The 18,774-nt window shown below is 41.2% G+C and overlaps 1 protein-coding gene across 9 annotated transcripts in view; it reads right to left on the reverse strand.

The window, feature by feature from the left end:
* The window catches only part of LOC119128479 (endonuclease V-like), a 72,786-nt gene that overhangs the window by 22,257 nt on the left and 31,755 nt on the right, over positions 1-18,774 (reverse strand). The window lies entirely within an intron of this gene.

An 18,774-nucleotide genomic window follows, 5' to 3' on the forward strand; every position in this document is an offset into this window, starting at 1 on the left:
AATTCAGTGTACTACGGAATAAGGGGTTCGCAATTACAGTTTGAAGAGGCCCTCCTGGAAAATGTCAGCACACATTATAATTCAATCCCCAATATTTTGTCCTCACCAACCTGAATACAAATGATACAATGATACTGTGATACAGCGCAACTCAAATACCATTTATTGAGGTTGGTCAGTCCACATTTAATACTACTAAACCTATATTTAAAACAAAAAGTAATCAGGAGCACAATAGAATAATGGTTCTATGTCTGCCTCAGTCAGCATATTTAGGTCTAAATCTTCAGTGGAACATCTGTTTGCGTGGGTTTTCTCCCGATCGTTCCTCCCGCATCACCAAAACACACATCTCAGGTTAATTGAAAGCTTTAAATTACCTGTTGCTATAAATGTGAGTTTGACTGCTTGTTTTTGTCCAAAGGGGCACTGTGATTGACTGGCGACCAGTCCAGTCTGTACCCTGCCCCTCCCCCAAGGTCAACTGGGATAGATTCAAGCACACCTACAAGCCTAGTGGGGACAAGTGGTAAAAGTGGCAGATGGATGGATACAGTTGTGTATACTCTTTCCCAATGGTCATAAACTTTTAGTTGTCTTTCCAAAACAGAGGTACAATGTGGGCATGATGTAATTTGATTGTCAAGGTGCTTAGGTGTGATTGTGAATGGTTGTTCGTATGTGCCCTGCAATTGGCTGGCAATCAGTTGAGGGTGTACCCCGCCCACAGACCGCTGGGATGGGCTCCAGCACACCCGTGACCCTCGTTAGGAGAACTGGTTCAGAGAATGGCTAGATGGATGGATGGATGGATGGATGGATGGATGGATGGATGGATGGATGGATGGATGGATGGATGGATGGATGGATGTCAAATGTCAGACAACAAAATCTTTGGCCTTTCCTGCAACAGTGGTCACGCTAAACTGCAGCCTGTCTATATGGCAAAGGGCAATCAAGGTGATGTTTTGCCTCATCTATGGATAGAGTTGAACTGATGCTGAGAATCTAGTGCAAACCAAAAAACCCACCCTCCGTGGAGCTGGCTGTTTCCAATCGGCGAAATGAATGGCTCACTTGTACCCATTATTAATGGCTCAACATGATTGTTTCAGTGAATCAAATTTTGGCTGATATTGTATCCAGATAATTACGTAACGTAAAAGTAAACTGCAGTCACAAATTGAGTATTTCTTCAGGGCAGCGCAGCAGGGAAACACAGAAATGATGGCTACCGGGGAGGAAGGAGACAGGAAGAGAATCAAAGTGATGATTCAGCAACTGAACGAAAGCCAAGAAGAAGTCATGCGGTTGCCGAACCTCACAATGACAAGACCGACAGGAAGAAGACAGGAAGAAGACACACGGAGCCACACCTCTAGATGTAGAGTGTGAACTTCATGCTGAAAAGAGGCACAATCTGGAAATTAAAAGACATCCACACTTTGTGTCTTTCTCATATCTTGAGTATGCAAGTCATTCTTGAAAGATAATTATTGTTGTTCTCATCCTCGTACTTTGATTAAAGATCTCATTGCTTTGTGACAGCCGACATTATGCCCATCAGTCTCTCGGGTGTCAAACTCATTTTTATCGAGGGCCACTTTGCAGTTATGGCTTCCCTCAGAGGGCCGTTATGATCGTGACACCAAATAAATGTGTGTCTCGTATGAATACATATACACAACAAATTGATGGATTACTAGTTTTGAAATCAGCAATAATATTTTCTTCAATTGCTTTTGCGGGCCATATAAAACGACATGGGGGGCCGAATCAGCCCCCCGGGCCTCGAGTTTGACACCTGTGCTTTAGGATTTTTACAGTAAGGTGCCTCATATTCCATTGGTGCTGCTCGCAGTGACATTACTTTACAGTTTAGTGATTATCAGATACAGAGGCGTGAGATAGACTATACTATAAAATCGTTTTCTGGCAGATTTGCTCATCACACAGATATTGGATTATAAATTCAAATGGCAATTTCTAGATTTGCAATCCTTCTTCATAAATAACTAGTTTTATAGTACAGAATATACCAATATTGTTAATTGATCTAATTCAATATAGTGTAGTCTTAGTTTCTAAATCACTAAAGGCCTCTTACTCTCGTGATTCTGCTCCCTCATTGTTGTCTACCGTTTTCGTCCACCCGAGTGAAGCTTTCAATCCTATCAATTAATCCATCTTTCTCTGTCAACCTTAATCCGTTGGCATCACCATTTCTGCACTCTCCCAGTTCGTCCCATCAATACCATTGGTGAGTGGCTAATTTCTCACTCTTTGGCATATAGTTATTCAGTCACCCCACCCCACTTTTCTGTAGATCCCAAACCTCAGCATCATCATGAACCCATAGTTTCATTTCTACTGCCATCCTAAAACTTCCAAACACGGCTCCCTGCTCCTGCTCCAGAGAACACATCACACAAAACCTCCATCACCTTCATGGGCGCCCCTTACAGCAAAGTCTCAAGTACAAGATTCTCAATGTTGTGGACAATCTGGCTCCCTCACACGGGACTAATCTCCTCTAGTGCCCCTTGACATTAATCATTTAAAAGTCAATACATCCCTTACTGTTATCGTTTACGGTTTTGTTTCTTTATTCTCACTATAATTACGACGAGGTGATGATTGTTTTTATGATAGTTGATTGTCAAAGACAAAATGAGATGCAAGTATAGCAACATGGGCTTAATATTCTTTTTTGTCAACAGTAAACAAGTACAAAAATAAAGATTATAAAAAAATGTTTGTCCTATTATGAATCGCTGCGAGTAATTGTGCATTGCTTCAGTTTTCTCCGGATGTTTATGGTGGTAATAACGTGTAAGGCAAAGCAGTGGTTTGTTTTTAAATCAGCAACTGCACAAAAAAAGCTGGACTCGCGCTGGCTGCCCACAGGTGAATTCTTTAAATTCTTCCGTTACAGAGATAATGCTCACGTATGATTGACAGTTTCAACGAGGTATTATTTTATCAGTGCAATGTGTATTCAAGTGGTCGTTGTTTGCAGTGGTGTAGAAGTGCACCACTACTTACCGAGAGCTGTTTCTAACATTCTGACAATGACAATACCTCTCTTTTAGCTGTCTTGAAATCACTCTCGCTACAAAATGATGTGTTTTGGTGTTCTGCTACGGGAAATGAGCTCACAAGCAGATCCATCCTTGACAGAGGCTAACTTCCCTGTCAGTTTCTCTCACCAATTACTGCTCTCATGTCTCACAGGGAGAGATAAGCCCTGTGCACACTCGAAAAAAATCTCCCCACTTCACTCTAACCACATGTACAGTAACTCAACATCTCATTAAAAATTTTTTCTTTTGGTGCTATCTCCAATGCACACCGCCCCCAAGGTACTGTTGGCCTCTCCTTTCCACTTAACGACAGCCAGTGCAGTGTTACTGACAAGTGGGTCAATATCACTATGAAGTGCATTTGGTGTCTTCATCAGAATCAGTCAAACGGTGAGGTCTTATTATACACTATACTACTGTGTTATATTTGCTCACATGCCTTGACTCACATATCAATTTAAATGACATCCCATTCCTAATACATTCCAAAAGGTTCAATATGATCCACCCTTTGCAACTATAACGACAGCAACATTTCTGAGAAGGCTATCCACAAAGTTTAGGAGTGTCTTCATGGGATTTTCTTACCATTCTTCCATAAGAGCATTTATGAGGTCACGCATTTTGATGTTTGAATAAAAGGCCTGCCTCTCAGTCTCTGCTCTCATTCATTCTCTGAGCTGTGCGCAGGCCATTCAAGTTCATCCACACCAAGACTGTCATCCATGTCTTTATGGATCTTTTTTTTTTTATTTATCTTCAAGTGGCGTTCTCCTGGCAACCATTAAATCCAGACTCTTCCATCAGATTGCCAGACAGAGAAACGTGATTTGTCACTCCAGAGAACACGTCACTGCTCTAGTGTCCAGTGGCGACATGTTTTACAGCACTGCAGCCAACGCTTTGTATTTGCAAGAGCTGTCTATAATTGTTGAGACGATTTGAGTATGATAATCAGGACATTGAATTTGTTTGTTGCAAAATACGATAGTTTTTTTCTTTTGTCAAGTATGACGTTTTCATTGGTAAGTAACTAAGAATAAAGTAGATAGTGGACTCTGACTTGCAAAATGGAAGAGATGTAGAAGGGAACAGAGGCTCTGTCTAAATAGTCAACTCAAAATAATGCAAAAGGAAAGTCAGGTTTGAACAGCTTGGGCCCTCTGAGAGTGAGCTGAGAAAAATCGAGTAAATGCAGATGTCACTAAGGACAAAACTGCAGTAAAAAAACTGTCAGACCATAAGGGTAAGTAACTGGAACCACTGCAAAATAATAAATGATTAATCACACGTTCTTCTTTTGGATGGCTCCAAAATAGTAAAAAAGTGCATGGCCACGCAGTACTCTTTTGAGGACAATACTCAGGTTAAGCAAGAGCAACCATAAACTCCTTTTTGAATGCAGAGGCAGACAGGACAATGAAGTGGGGAAACCAGAGAGACTTTAAACACAAAAATACCAAGTAACAACAGAGAGCTACTAAATGTGTGATGATGATGTCAACAGGCAAACCTTGATTTCTTCAAAGTGAGTTTACAGTATTTTGCCTTACGGGTCTCTGATATAGAAGCAGTGTGTTGATCTCCAACCCCTCCTACTGATCAATACTGCCCATCTGACCACTTCTATTTTTGGATGTCATCCCTGCGGAGTCAGCTCACTCACCACCTTGTCCTTGGTTTCCGCTCACCTCGACAGGCTCGTCCGGCAGTGAGCTGCCAGCTGCCAAGTCTGACTCATTTTAAGAGTCACTTGGTGATGACACATTACACACAATATGCTGTTACTAATTTGGTTAGTTCGCACTTGCAGTCATTTAAGGAAAGAAAATTCATACAACTGTCCCACCACACGTCCATGCATATTAGAGATGACCAAACTATCAGGGACATGTACCGTATTGGCCCGAATATTAGACGAATATAAGAATATAAGCATTGAAATAAGACTGAAAAAGTGGGGGTCGTCTTACATTCGGGGTTTAGACATTATATCCATTCACAACGCTAGACGCGCCAGATATCTTTAAAGCGAATGCTGAACTTAACTCCCCAGGCCAAAGCGAGCCCATGTCACGAAGAAGAACAATAAAAACAGCGGTAGCACGAAGAAGAAAAATAAAAAATAGTGGTAAGAAAGAAAAGAGAAGAAAATAAGAGAAGAGATAACAGAAAATGGAGAAACAGTAGGTTTATTTACATTTCAAAAACCAGAAGCCATTCATTTACAAATGTGATTGCACTTTAGTTTACATATTTGAATGTTCAGATATTAAGATGTGATAGACAGTTTTTGCATGATTTGAATGAGGCAAAATAACATGCTTTTTCTCCCGAATATATTGTTATAACCATTTGTTTCAGATGTGCTGTAATTATTTTCTGTATAGAAATTAAATTTGGTGTTTAAAAAGTCTTTTTTCAAACTTGAGTCTTGAAAAATAGGGGGTTGTCTTATAATCAGGGTCGTCTTATATTCGGGCCAATACAGTATTATTTATTGAAAAGGCACCTGGTGTAAAGAATCAGACTTGACCCAAAAAATGTAATAAGAACAGCTTATAAAAAGAGTCGAGCTGACCCATATCTACTTTGAATGTAGGGCAAGTGAATAAAAACTAAACTCTTCTCAGAACACCTCCACTTTTAGAAGCTCAAACACACACACACACACACACACACACACACACACACACACACACACACAGACACACACGCACGCACACACACACACACACACACACACACGCACGCACGCACACACACACACACACACACACACACACACACACATGCACGCGCACACACACGGATGCCCTGCATTTGCAGTATAACAAAGTAGCCGATACTCAAAGTTCCTTTTGCTGGATCACTCAATTTCTAGAGAGAAAGAGAGTGAGAGAGATAGAGAACGAGAGACAAAGAGAAGCGTTAGTCATGAAAAATAAACCCTCCCTCCTTCCATCCTTCCATCCATCCGTCAGTCCATCCAATGAAAAAAATGGGGGTACACACACCGGTAGGCAGCATTGTAACAAGTTTTTTTTTCTGAAGAAAAGAAATCAGTGGGAGTAAATTTTCATGCACACAAGACTCTAGAGAAATGGAATGACTTAAAATCACGACGGCCGTGATAGCAATCACAGATTTGACAAGCCGCCCATCTACCAGGTGGTGTACTATTGTGTGCGGCACAGCACAGCCTGTGTCAGACTCAGTGGTGAAAATAAACCAAAAATGCATCCTGTTCTTATTTCTTTGCCTATTATGCTACCGTCCTTGTGAGGACTTTCCAAGAAAATCTCATGCTCATTATTGAATGTGGCCTTTTTCCATTGCATGTGCGCCAGACATATTTGGACCAATCGTGATTTCCACTTTTCCTTTAAGAGTGCTGCTAGTAAAAAATAAAAGATGAGTCATGCTATTTTATTAAACAAGTGCATTTAAAATGAACCGAAGTGATTCCATGGTCCATGACTCAACAAATAAGATTTAGGGAGTCTAAGACTAATGGGCAATTATGGATCATTTTTAATGAAATCTAGAACATGATGATACATGGAGGATCCAGTAATATAGATGCATCTGAAATTATAAAAAGTAGATTACAGACACTCAATTACTCATGGTGGGTTGGAAAAATTAAAGGGATTCTGATTTAGTGTTTACTTTCTCCGCTTGTCCGACACATGAGCTGCAGTATATATATTAAAAAAAATGTTTGGTCCTTCAATTCTTTGAGGAATGGAGAAGTTAGTTTACTTGTAACAGATTATTAATGGCGAACTGCAAATGAGAATAATATCTAAGCAAACAAGTTGTTCGACTACACTTTATTGCAAAAATATAACAAGGTACTTGTGTATTACACGTAGCTTCTTGATTTATTCATTATCCTGTTGGAAAAGAGAAACTAAATGAAATGAAACAATCTGTTTATGTAACGTTAGTCACACTTAATCAGACTACTAATATTACTCCTAGTAATTTTTCTACTTCTGGAAGCCCTGTGGAACCATGTTGCCTCTCACAGGTCAGTCTTGGTATATGCCATATGTCACTTTTGACAGCAAAGACGGATTGTCGCTGGAGATCTCCATATGTGTGCAGTGTTCTGTGTTCGTCATCTTGAGTCTATCTTACGCTACGAGCCTGATTCACAAAAGTTTTATGTAGACAAAATGGACACAAACTTGATAGTTTATGTAATTAGATGGGGAAGCTGAGTTACAACTCGAATATGTGGTGAATGATTTTGCATCTTTAAATACAGAATGCCAGGTGCTAAGTGGCACGGCTATGCGTGTAGGTGACAGTGAAAACAAATCTTTTCCACTCCTGTAAACGTTTTGGAATGCCAGAAATACAAAGTATCCGGGCATAACCAATGCAAGCTTATGGATGAGTTAAGGGCTGAATCGAAGCCAGTCACAGGAAGGAGTCATGCTGTATCGCCAGTGTTGAGCAAGCTCCTTAGAAAATGTAGTGCGATACGCTACATTTGTTTCCACATTAAATGAAGCTTCATTACACCGAAGCTACCAACCATATTAATGCAGCATCCATCCATCCATCCATCCATCCATTTTCTGAACCGCTTAGTCCCCACGGGGGTCGCAGGTGCGCTGGAGCCTATCCCAGCCGACATCGGGCAGTAGGCGGGGGACACCCTGAACCGGTTGCCAGCCAATCGCAGGGCACACAGAGACAAACAACCATTTGCACTCGCACTCACACCTAGGGACAATTTGGAGTCTTCAATCGGCCTATCAAGCATGTTTTTGGGACGTGGGAGGAAACCGGAGTGCCCGGAGAAAACCCACGCGGGCCCGGGGAGAACATGCAAACTCCACACAGGGAGGGCCGGAGGTGGAATCGAACCCGCACCCTCCGAACTGTGAGGCGGACGTGCTACCCAGCGCGCCACCGAGCCGCCATTAATGCAGCAAGCTAAGTTATAATAAAATGACATAAGAAGCTAAACTGTATTTCAAAGCTTTGAGTTGGGTGGAGCCTCTTCAAGAAAACTATACATATTTTCACATTTTGTAACAGGACTGTTGGCGTATAAATGAACACTTAATACTTCTTACTACTACTGTGATACAGATGTCTTGGATGGGATACAGCAGGGGTGTCAAACTCATTTGTTTCGCTGGCCGCATTGTAGTCATAGCTTCTTTCGGAGGGCCATTATGACTGTCAACCCAAATAAATGTATAAGCACCTCATATTATATACAGTAAAAGCTACAAAGCAAACTGACAAATAACTCGTTTTCAAATCAGACGAGTAAAAACTGGTCAAATATTTAAAAAAAAAAAGATATTAAAAGTGAAGACAATTTGCAATTCTAGTAATGACACACAAATTTGATGCACAATTTGTCTTCGCGGGCCACATAAAATGATGTGGCGGGCCTTATCTGTCCCCCGGGCCTTGAGTTTGACACTCAAGGAACAGCAGTGTGTATTGTCATTATAATTAAACAGTGTATCCAGAAAATCATGTCTTATAGCTGTAAGTATGGTCATCTTTCGGCTCTATTATATGTAGCAATTTTAATTACCACATATCAAATTCATTATTTAAGCCGATTACATCAAATTGGTTTTGTAGAGAATAGGCCATGCACAAATATTTCTGGTTTAGCATATAACACAGTTTGACTTTTCAGCTTCATCTTCCTTGTCATTATTCCTACCACTTCAAGCTTGTATTCCTTTCACAGACAGATTTGAGTTGCGGTGAATAGCTTGCCTAAGTGATTGTTTTGACAGGAGCTTCTGTTTGGGGTTGCGCAGTAAACAGTGGAAAATGTAGCTGTACTATGAATGCTACCACAATTACAAAAGCAGCACTGAAAATCTATTTGATGTTGAAAACAGCGATTGTTACAACCACACTGCTGAAATAAGTAGTTTATTTAGGAATGTCACAACTCACAGCTAAAGCGGCGAGGACAAGTACAGACATATTATTTTTTACTTGGTGACATTGTTGGTCATCAACTGTGTGATTTCATCAAAATATTGGAAACAAAAGTAATTTCAGAGTAAGAAAATATGATAAATTAATTGGTGCTGTTCTCCTTGTAGAACATTTTTTGTTAGAATGAGAAATACAAAGCACAAAGTTTCATGATGCAACTCAGGAAGCTTCCAAAGCACAGATTAAGACATGCGGGATGACTCCAAGAGGCCGATCCGTAATTATTTATGTTCACCTGTCTGACCTGCAAGTGTGCACTAGACTAGCTTTCATGTACCTGGTGCACTATGTCAAAGTAAACAATTGAGCCGGTGGGAGAATGAGTATGTTTGTGTGTGATTGTCGGTGTGCAAGTGTGTGTCTGTGCAAGTTTGTGTAGGTGTGTATAAGAGGCAGAGAGAGAGGCAGAGAGAGAGGCAGAGAGAGAGGCAGAGAGAGAGGCAGAGAGAGAGGCAGAGAGAGAGGCAGAGAGAGAGAGAGAGAGAGAGAGAGAGAGAGAGAGAGAGAGAGACAAACAGAAAGGGGAAGGGGTGCACATGATGGGAGGTACTTGTAATGATGGGAAACTGAAGCTTCAAATTTGCTTCATGAAGCAGTTGTATTTTTGACTCCTCTAAATGACACAATTAGTTTGAATAAAGAGAGATGAGAAATGGCAAGTCTGTACTTTAAGCCCAATGTTGAGCAGGGTGTGCCATATTGGGGAGTCACAACATGCAACAACTGGTTCATGAAGCAAAACTGAAGCTTCATTTTTGCATCAATAGGTACAGGTTCTTACATTCTATCTATTGTGATTTAAGATGAGGAAATTTAGCTTGATATACTTTTAACATTGAAAAGTTAGGTCAGCCAGTCAGTGCACTTCACTCAATTCAGCAAGCATTAAAGGATTAAAACGGCGTGTTTTTCTTTTTCTTTTGGCAATTATAGTCCATTACAATTATAGTTATGCTTCAGACTACAATTTTTTTCTTGCTTTAATAAGATACCTTCTAGAATGTAAACCTTTAAATCAAATGCTATGAGATTCCATATGTAGTCAATGTTGTGTTAACAGTCAAACGTCTTCCCCTTCACCCATTCGTTCATGTTAGAATTTGTTTTTTCCACAAATTGCCTCGCAACTGCCAATCAACTTTGGGAATGTACAACATTCGATCCGTTCCAGTTTGCCTACCGGCAGAACCGCTCCACTGAGGATGCCATCTCCTCCGTTCTTCACCTGAGCCTGGCTCACCTGGAGGAGAGGAACACCCACGTGCGGTTGCTGTTCCTGGACTTCAGCTCAGCGTTTAACACCATCATTCCACAACATCTGGTGGAAAAACTGGAACACCTGGGCTTCAGCACCCCCTTCGGAACTGGCTGCTAGACTTCCTCACCAACAGACCTCAGTCAGTCCGGGGTCGGACAGAACACCTCAGATGTCATCACCCTCAGCACAGGCTCCCCTCAGGGCTGCGTCCTGAGCCCCCTGCTGTTCACCCTGATGACACACGACTGCGCCCCCAGGTTCACCACCAATCACATCGTGAAGTTTGCAGACGACACAACGGTGGTGGGCCTCATCAGGACAACAACGACCTGGACTACAGAGAGGAGGTGGAGCAGTTGGTGGGCTGGTGCAGAGAAATAGCCTGATCCTGAATGTGGAGAAGACGAAGGAGATCATCGTCGACTTCAGGAAGAACCAGCCTCACACGCTCCACTGATCATCAACAGCTCAGCTGTGGAGGTGGTCAGCAGCACTAAATTCCTGGGAGTCCACATCACAGACGACCTCACTGGACTGTGAACACCACAACACTGGTCAAGAGGGCACAGAAGCGCTTGTACTTCCTGCGGAGGATGAGGAGAGCCCACCTGCCCCCACCCATCATGAGGACGTTCTACCGAAGCACCATAGAGAGCATTCTGACAAGCTGTCTCTCGGTGTGGTGTGGAGGTTGCAGCGCCTCCGATTGGAAGAACCTGAGGAGAGTGGTGAGGACAGCAGAGAGGATCATCGGGGCTCCTCTTCCCTCCATTCAGGACTTGTCATCCCAGCGCTGCGTGTCCCGAGCCCGAATATTATCAGTGACCCATCACACCCCCACCATGGACTGTTCCCCTGCTGCCCTCTGGGAAGAGGTTTCGCAGCATCCGCTGCAGGTCCACCAGGTTCTGCAATAGTTTTTTTCCCTGCTGTCGTCAGACTGTTGAACATTCAAACGTAGCATTCCTCTGCACACTTGTAAATACTGTTTTTGTCTCCTGCACTGTTCACATACTTTATCACTGCTGCACTTTGTACTTTATAATTATCTTATTCATATTTTTATATAGAATGTCACTTTTTTAACCAGCCGAAATACCTCTACATTGCTGAAGCCGTATGCAACGAAATTTCGTTTTGTACACACTAGTGTTGACAAAATGACAATAAAGTTCTGTCTAAGTCTAAGTCTAAGTCTAAGTCTACGTCACACTAGTCAGATTCTAGAAAATGGAAGAAAACATCATCACGGCCTGTAGTCACCCGCAGGTCTACAACAGAACTGGCTATACGTTCCTTACGTCGCACAAGCACAGACACAGACAACATTGTAAAATAAAACAATGTAGGAAAATGGCACTCTGGTTGGGAGCGCAAGAGGTACAAAACACAGCCAGCTTCCAAAACTCACCAGGACTGAGCCAAAAAGGAACAGGTGTGAAGAACAGGGAGCGAGAAAGTTGGCCTATCTTCTAAGTGGATTGACTCGTTTACAGTTGACCAACTGTCAACCAAGTTTGCATTTAGCAGACAAAGGAAAACAAACAACGGCCACCAGATTCATTTGGTATATCTTTGCTTGAACCCAAGGTTGCATAGGGAAAAAGACTAATGTGACAATCAAATGTGTAGAAAAGTATTGGCCCGCTTGTTCGGTGCACATCATAGCGTTCCGTTCACACTTGACAAAACAAACGGAGCAAAACAATCACAACAGCAACTCGACATCTGTTTCAACTTAACTAAAACATGAATGCTCCCAAAGACGGAGGATGTTCTTTTTATTTCAATGTGAGGGTTACATAAGGTAACCATGGTGCTTTAGCTGCAGCAAATGTCTTTACGAAATGCTGCTAAACACTTTGTGATATTAACAAGCCCGGAAAGGTGACAAATGCATCACCTGCATGCACAATCAGCTGTAATAGCAATGACTCTGTGTACTCGTGCAAAATTCCAATGCTGAGAAGAACCAACTGAGTGGAGATTTCTAAGCTCCATCTCTTCACCTTCTTAATAAACAATGACAGTGAGATGAAACTTAATCAAGGCTTCTTTCCTTTTATCAACATTGGTGAATTTTTTTCCCATCTCAATTGGATTTGTGAGGATAGACACAGTATAATAAAACAACGTAAAAATTGGTCACAATTGCAGCTTGTATTGACATTTGTACACATACGTTGCATATTAAAAAAAAAAATCTACATGCATATATGATGACACAAGTAAGACCAAATGCATTTAATGATACCTGCATAAAGCAGTATTCACACACACAAAACAAGTCAGCATATTTTCAAACAGTCAACAAGGGTGTGATTTGTGACGTCGTGCTGGTAAGGCTTCGGGCATCATGATTGCACATAACACATGCCTACACACACTAACGGAGCCATAAACATGAGCACTATTTTTCCCATTTCCACTAAGGCAAGAGAACTGTAGCTGTTTGGAGGGGCCGAGACCATCACTGGTAATAATTTGCCTTACACGTCACACTGTCGGGGGAAATGAATCATGGCGGATGAGGTCAATATGGTGAGTGTGCGGCAAAGAAGAGGGCCCAAGTGAGCCATACCGGCTGTAAATGCTGGCTGTCGTAGCTGGCTGGAGAGCTCAAATTTGAGGTATGAGCGCTGAATGGTGGTAGTGAACTCAACTTTGTAACAAACAAAGATACAAATCGGAAGCTACCTGGATAACAAATTAGTCAAAGATCAATAGTGGGACAGCTTTCACTCGATGCGAGTTCAAAGACGAGGAGGATTTGGCTGTATTCCTGCCATGTAGAGTATAACCTTATACACTATATCTATTATGAGCTACTATGTATGATTCTCAAATTACAAGCCTAATAATAGAATTATCACAGTGGAGGAAACAATACAATATGAAGAAACAAATTAATATTCATACAAAGTATTTTTCCTGAGACACTCAACTGTATATTAATGCAAATTGTGCAGGGTTGCTATTCAAGCAATGTGGCACCTTCCTGCCAGGACCTGTGCCTGTTTCTATTCTGAAATTATCCAACATAATATTTTATTTATCTTTAGCAAGGCTCCAAACTGGGTGAGGCGGGGGGACGGGGCACGGCACAGGGAATACGGTATTAAACCAAAGTTACATTTGTATTTCCAACATCGCTAGACAATATTGTTAGACACAGTTAGGCTCATTACCTCATTGTTATTCATCCTTCACACAACCACTGGAATCGGAAATGCAATTCAGTCCATGGAGGCGTGCGAGGGAGCAAGGTTTCATGATGGTATGCGCTGGAATTCACGAGGAATGTGGTACTCCTTCAGGCAAAGCACTAACTCTCTTGTCCATGTCAACAAAAAGCTTAATGCTAACAAATACGCAAAATGCCATAAACGAGCTAAGAAAAATAATATATGCACTGGTGTTGTAATGCTTTAAGCAACAACTATCTTCACATGTAGACTGAAAATATAACATTACTCACAGGCATATATTCTTTATCCTCCAGGAAAAAATGAAGAACATAATGCGCTTACTGAGTCACTTACAGTAACTGTTAAACTCTGTTTGTTTTATGGCTGCATGACTATATTATCCTTGGCCAAGTCGCACACAAGAAGGAGCTGTAAAGAATGAATCATCATGCACAAACCTTTGCATTGAATTTAATCATGTTATTATGCCTCTATGTTTTCATAAAAGACAATTTTATGAGCGCTATTATTCTGATGAAAATACAGTACATACAATTTTTTAATTTATTTATTGGGGGAGGGGCTAATCGATTAATGACATTTCCATTCATTTCAATGGGGAAAGATGAATTGAAATGCAATTAGTTTGAGTTACAAGTGTGATTATGAGGCAGATTCAATTTGACTCAAGGCATCACTGTACAGTGTATGATGGGTTGTAAAGAAATATATGATACAATGACACAAGGGGTTATTTGGTGAGTTAAACAATTTCAAATTAGTAACTGTGTTTTTTATTTCAACCTACAACACAAATCTGAAACACAGCAGAGATCTTAAAGTTCCCTATTAACCGCAAAAAAGTCAGATGCATATGCTTGCTGCGTTTGAATGAGAAATTACTGGTTCAAAGTTTCACACTGCTCACATCACATACATCCAGTAAAAATGAGAAATTACTGCACAAGAAGTATGGAACGTAAGGGAAAAACAATAAGTTCATTCCCACAAACTATTATTGAATGCAGATTTCTGCTATCTTGTGGTCTCTCACTTGTCCCTCAGTTGGCTTCCGATTCCACTCTGGCCACTGACGACTGATGAATTCAAAGGTGAAATCAGTGAGCAGTGAAAAGCCTATCTGTCTGGCTGGCTCGCCTTCATTTCCGCACCAGAGCAGCTGCTCACCAACTATCACCAACCATTTAAAGCGATGCCCCCAATACAACACACTGCATAGTGACGGGGTCAGTGAGCTATTGGATGATTGATGGCTGAGAGAGAGGTGGAGCGGAAGCAAGACTGATGGAAAAGGACTCTCTGTGAAACTAAACGGCAGACGTTTCAGGTAGCTGAGACTTGACATTCACCACTTATTAATGTCAGTGTAATCTATGCAGCTCCAAAATTTCCAGCTCAGAGAAAATGTGAATTTATGTTACATTTGAGAACCAGTTATATGGAAACAATGGATTGGCAAAAACAAAATTTCCGCTTCCACCACTCCTTCACCGCAACCCTCCGAAAAATGTTACATCATACTCTATTGTTAAATAGCAAATCACAATGGAACAAAAAAACTGCGATAAATACTGGCAATGCATGTCTGGATTGAGTGAAAACATATTTGTGCATCATTATAGTTTGAAGTTTCACATCAACATCATTGATTCATTGCTCATCTTCTCAACAAATCACATACTTTCTTGCCGGGAATAAAATAGCACAGGTCCTCTGATGCAAATGAGTACGAGTGGGTGTGATGCATTAGGCCTGATGTAGTATCTGTGGGAAAATCGCAAGCAATATAAGCCACCACCACTCATGTTGATCTACTCCGCTCCAACACGCCCATTACAGCTTATGAATGGCACAGGAGCCGAGGCATTACTGCAGTGAATAGCCCGCAGGTTGGGGCTTCTTTATAGTGAGCCAATATATGTGTATGTTTGTGCGAGAGGGGAGCTGAGCATTTGCCAAGTAGGAACTGTTGCATTTTGCAAAGATACTAGCAATCGTGATGGCAGAAAAAAAGCCGGCGCAAGAATACAGTGATGCAAAGGGGATCTCAGGGGAGTAGCGTGGAATGCAAGCAAATAAGCATGCATGCAAGGATAACAACACTTGGGCTACTGATGGGATGTCAGCTCACAGATGAGAGGTTGATTCTACAGATTAGCAAGGGATCATCTCAGAGCTTGACACTGTGAGATGCATTCAGTATTTCCGTGGAGGATAAAATGAGCATACAGCATATGTGGGTGTTTTATACTAGAAGATACTGTAGCTATGAAAATAACTTGTACTGTAGCTCAACAGAATCACCACAAGTTCAGTTTTAGAAAAGCTGCATGCTTGTAAAAATAAGCCTTTATCTATTTGTGGTTTTTGGTTATATTTTATCTGGGTCTGGACATGGGGCATGAGCCTAAGTAGCAATGACCTTGTCTGTCATGATCCATTTGTCCCCCATTTTCTGAACAAAATGGCGATACTTAAAACTCCTCCGAACTGAAGCAGGGCTATACTCCCAAGTGGTAAGAAGTAATGAACAAGCTTTCCATCTGACAACCTTGGCTTCAAATTCTTCGCTGTGAGTTGCTCTAAAGATGATCCACAAATAACAAAGACATAAGATCCTTTAGGCCATAGAGATAGTGAGCAGAAATGGTCACAATTAGAGCTCTTGACAGAGCCCAAAGAGCTGAGATACTTCTCCTCTCTACAGGGACCCATAGTAGTGAGATCTGAATCCCATCCCCATGAAGCACGCTTTCACAGACTACTGGAAAGGACTTAGTTGGTGGCTCTTTAAAAAAGCATAGTACATGGCTTGTTGGGAAAATTCACAATTACCCGAGTGGAGTGTTGTACAACCACAATGAAAATCACATTGTGCCTCCTGGATCTAAGGATCGACTAACTCATCTGCAACACTTGTGAAAAGACTTTTTCCTCTAGGGAGCCTGAGGACTTTGATGCCTTATGAAGAGGAAAACACAGAGTCTCAAAATGTAGTACCATCAGAATTAATATGCTCAAGAGGAGCTTTATCTAATGTACCTGGAGCATTATTGACATACATCAACACGAGCCATTTCTGACACAAATTGTCCTAAATGGAACGTGAGCAAACAACTATTGTCTCATTCTGCTCAGACATGTTGGTAATAAGCCTGCACTCTGCTTGATATTTTGATCACTTGTCTATGAGTAATCTCTTTATAGTCACAGATGATGAGTGTCCTTGAACAAGGCACCTAAATAGCCTACTGCTCCAGTGAATCACCAAAAGTGCTCTCATGCTCGCTCATTAAAATGGGTTGGGTGGAGAGGTTACATTTCTGGTATGTCTTTATATGACACATGGCCTTGAAAATGACTTGTGATACACACATAATAGAACAAGGACTTGGTCTACCCTATCCCTTTATTTATTGGGGGGGAGCGTATCTGACCATTATGTTTCTTATCAGTTGCATAATTTCATGAAGCTATCAAAGTAATGTGTCCTGAAATCTTGAGCATGGCTTTCCGGCATGTTCCACTGTCTCTGTGTATCTGGTACACAATCCACACAATCAGTCAAACAAATATAGTTATAAACACTTCAAATTAAATTAATGTAGCCAAACTGTAAATTGATTAGATTTTTGTACACTTCAAACAAAATAACAAAATAATATGGCTTTCATTCAAGTGTTGATTTGATTTCTTCTGCCGTAAAGGAATTGTATAAAAGACCGATGACTACGAAATACGTACCTGAAATCATTTCTGTCAATTAGCCAGAACAAAGTGGTGCAACCTTGGATACACCATGTGCATTGAACATCATGCTCATCATATGTGATAATGGGGTATTATGAGAAGAAAAAGTAAGAGACAACTTAGTGCTGAAACAAAGTTAAACACCCACTCATTGCACTTGATAGCAAGCCAACCTTTCACTTTCTAGAAGTCAACACTAAGACTACTCTGACTGCTGGAGGCCTAGGTCATACTGCAGAAACCCCAGCACACAATTCAAGTGGGTAAACTAATAAGCGCTGCAAGAAGAACACTGACTATAGAAAATATTATATAAGCCTGGAGTTTCATTGCCAGATTGAACAGCAACACAAAAAAACACAATTTGGGGGAATACAGCATTTGGTGGTATGAGATAAAATAAGGTTGTTGTGAATGTAGTTCAAACGTTGGTTCCATGTTGTGAATAAGACGTGTGCTTTCACTTGTATGGCGCTTTTATGCCTTTCATTCTCAAAGGCTTAAGACTGTTTCCTCATTCACCGACTGATGACGCAACATCTGGAGCAACTGGGGATTCAGTATCTGGCTCAAAGACACTTTGTCACAATGCCCCATGATGGGTTTGGAAACGACCACTCTACCCTCTACCCTGAGCCATGCCACCCCATAAACCAGGGGTCACCTCAAGGGTGGCAATCCAGTCTGCTTTAGGTCCAGCCCTACTAGAACACACCAGAAAAAAGCAGAAATGTAGTCATGCCATATCCAACTTGGTGAATTCACTTCTAAATACTTTTTAGATCAGAGGAATATGAAGGTCAATTATATAAGAACCAAGCAGGCATTGCTGCTACAAGTGAAGTAGCTTTGACTCAATTCTCTTAAGTGTCATCTCTTTGTGCTGTGCAATCATGGGACACTTCAACTGGTCTCAATACAGTTGGAAACATCGTACATTATTTATGCACGTTTAAGATCAATTCGATTCTTCATCTCAACCAGTTATTGATGATAACCGCCATCTTGCATCATAGACAGTATAATCCAAATGACTCTACAAAGTAAAGGAAGTTGCGGCTATGCATTATTTATCATGAAGGGCTGTGGCACATAAACAAGCTCAAGCTCAGCTGAGTTCGGTGCAGTGGAAGTGGCGCGACGATGTATACATACGAGGGAGAACCATGCAAATCAAGATAAATGAACATTTCAACAAGTTTTGTGAATCAAACCCAGTAAGCTTAGTTAATTGAGCGTCCAAACGGCGGGGTCAAATCCCACATTGGGTAGTTGGTTCTGGGATATGGTTAAGTAGTAGTATGGAACATGTTTTTGTGGGCAATAAAAGGCCTAGTGTTGACAGAGAGAGCTGCCACTAGTGACCATCCACCTGAATCCAATGCCAACAGATGGACTCAAGTGTCCCTTGACCTATTTGAATGCAGTTGTTTGTAACTTTACATAGAAGCCAATGTTATACAATATGGAAAAAAAAAAC

This window comes from Syngnathus acus, chromosome 1 (assembly GCF_901709675.1).
Source record: "Syngnathus acus chromosome 1, fSynAcu1.2, whole genome shotgun sequence".
In the NCBI taxonomy this organism is placed as follows: domain Eukaryota; kingdom Metazoa; phylum Chordata; class Actinopteri; order Syngnathiformes; family Syngnathidae; genus Syngnathus; species Syngnathus acus.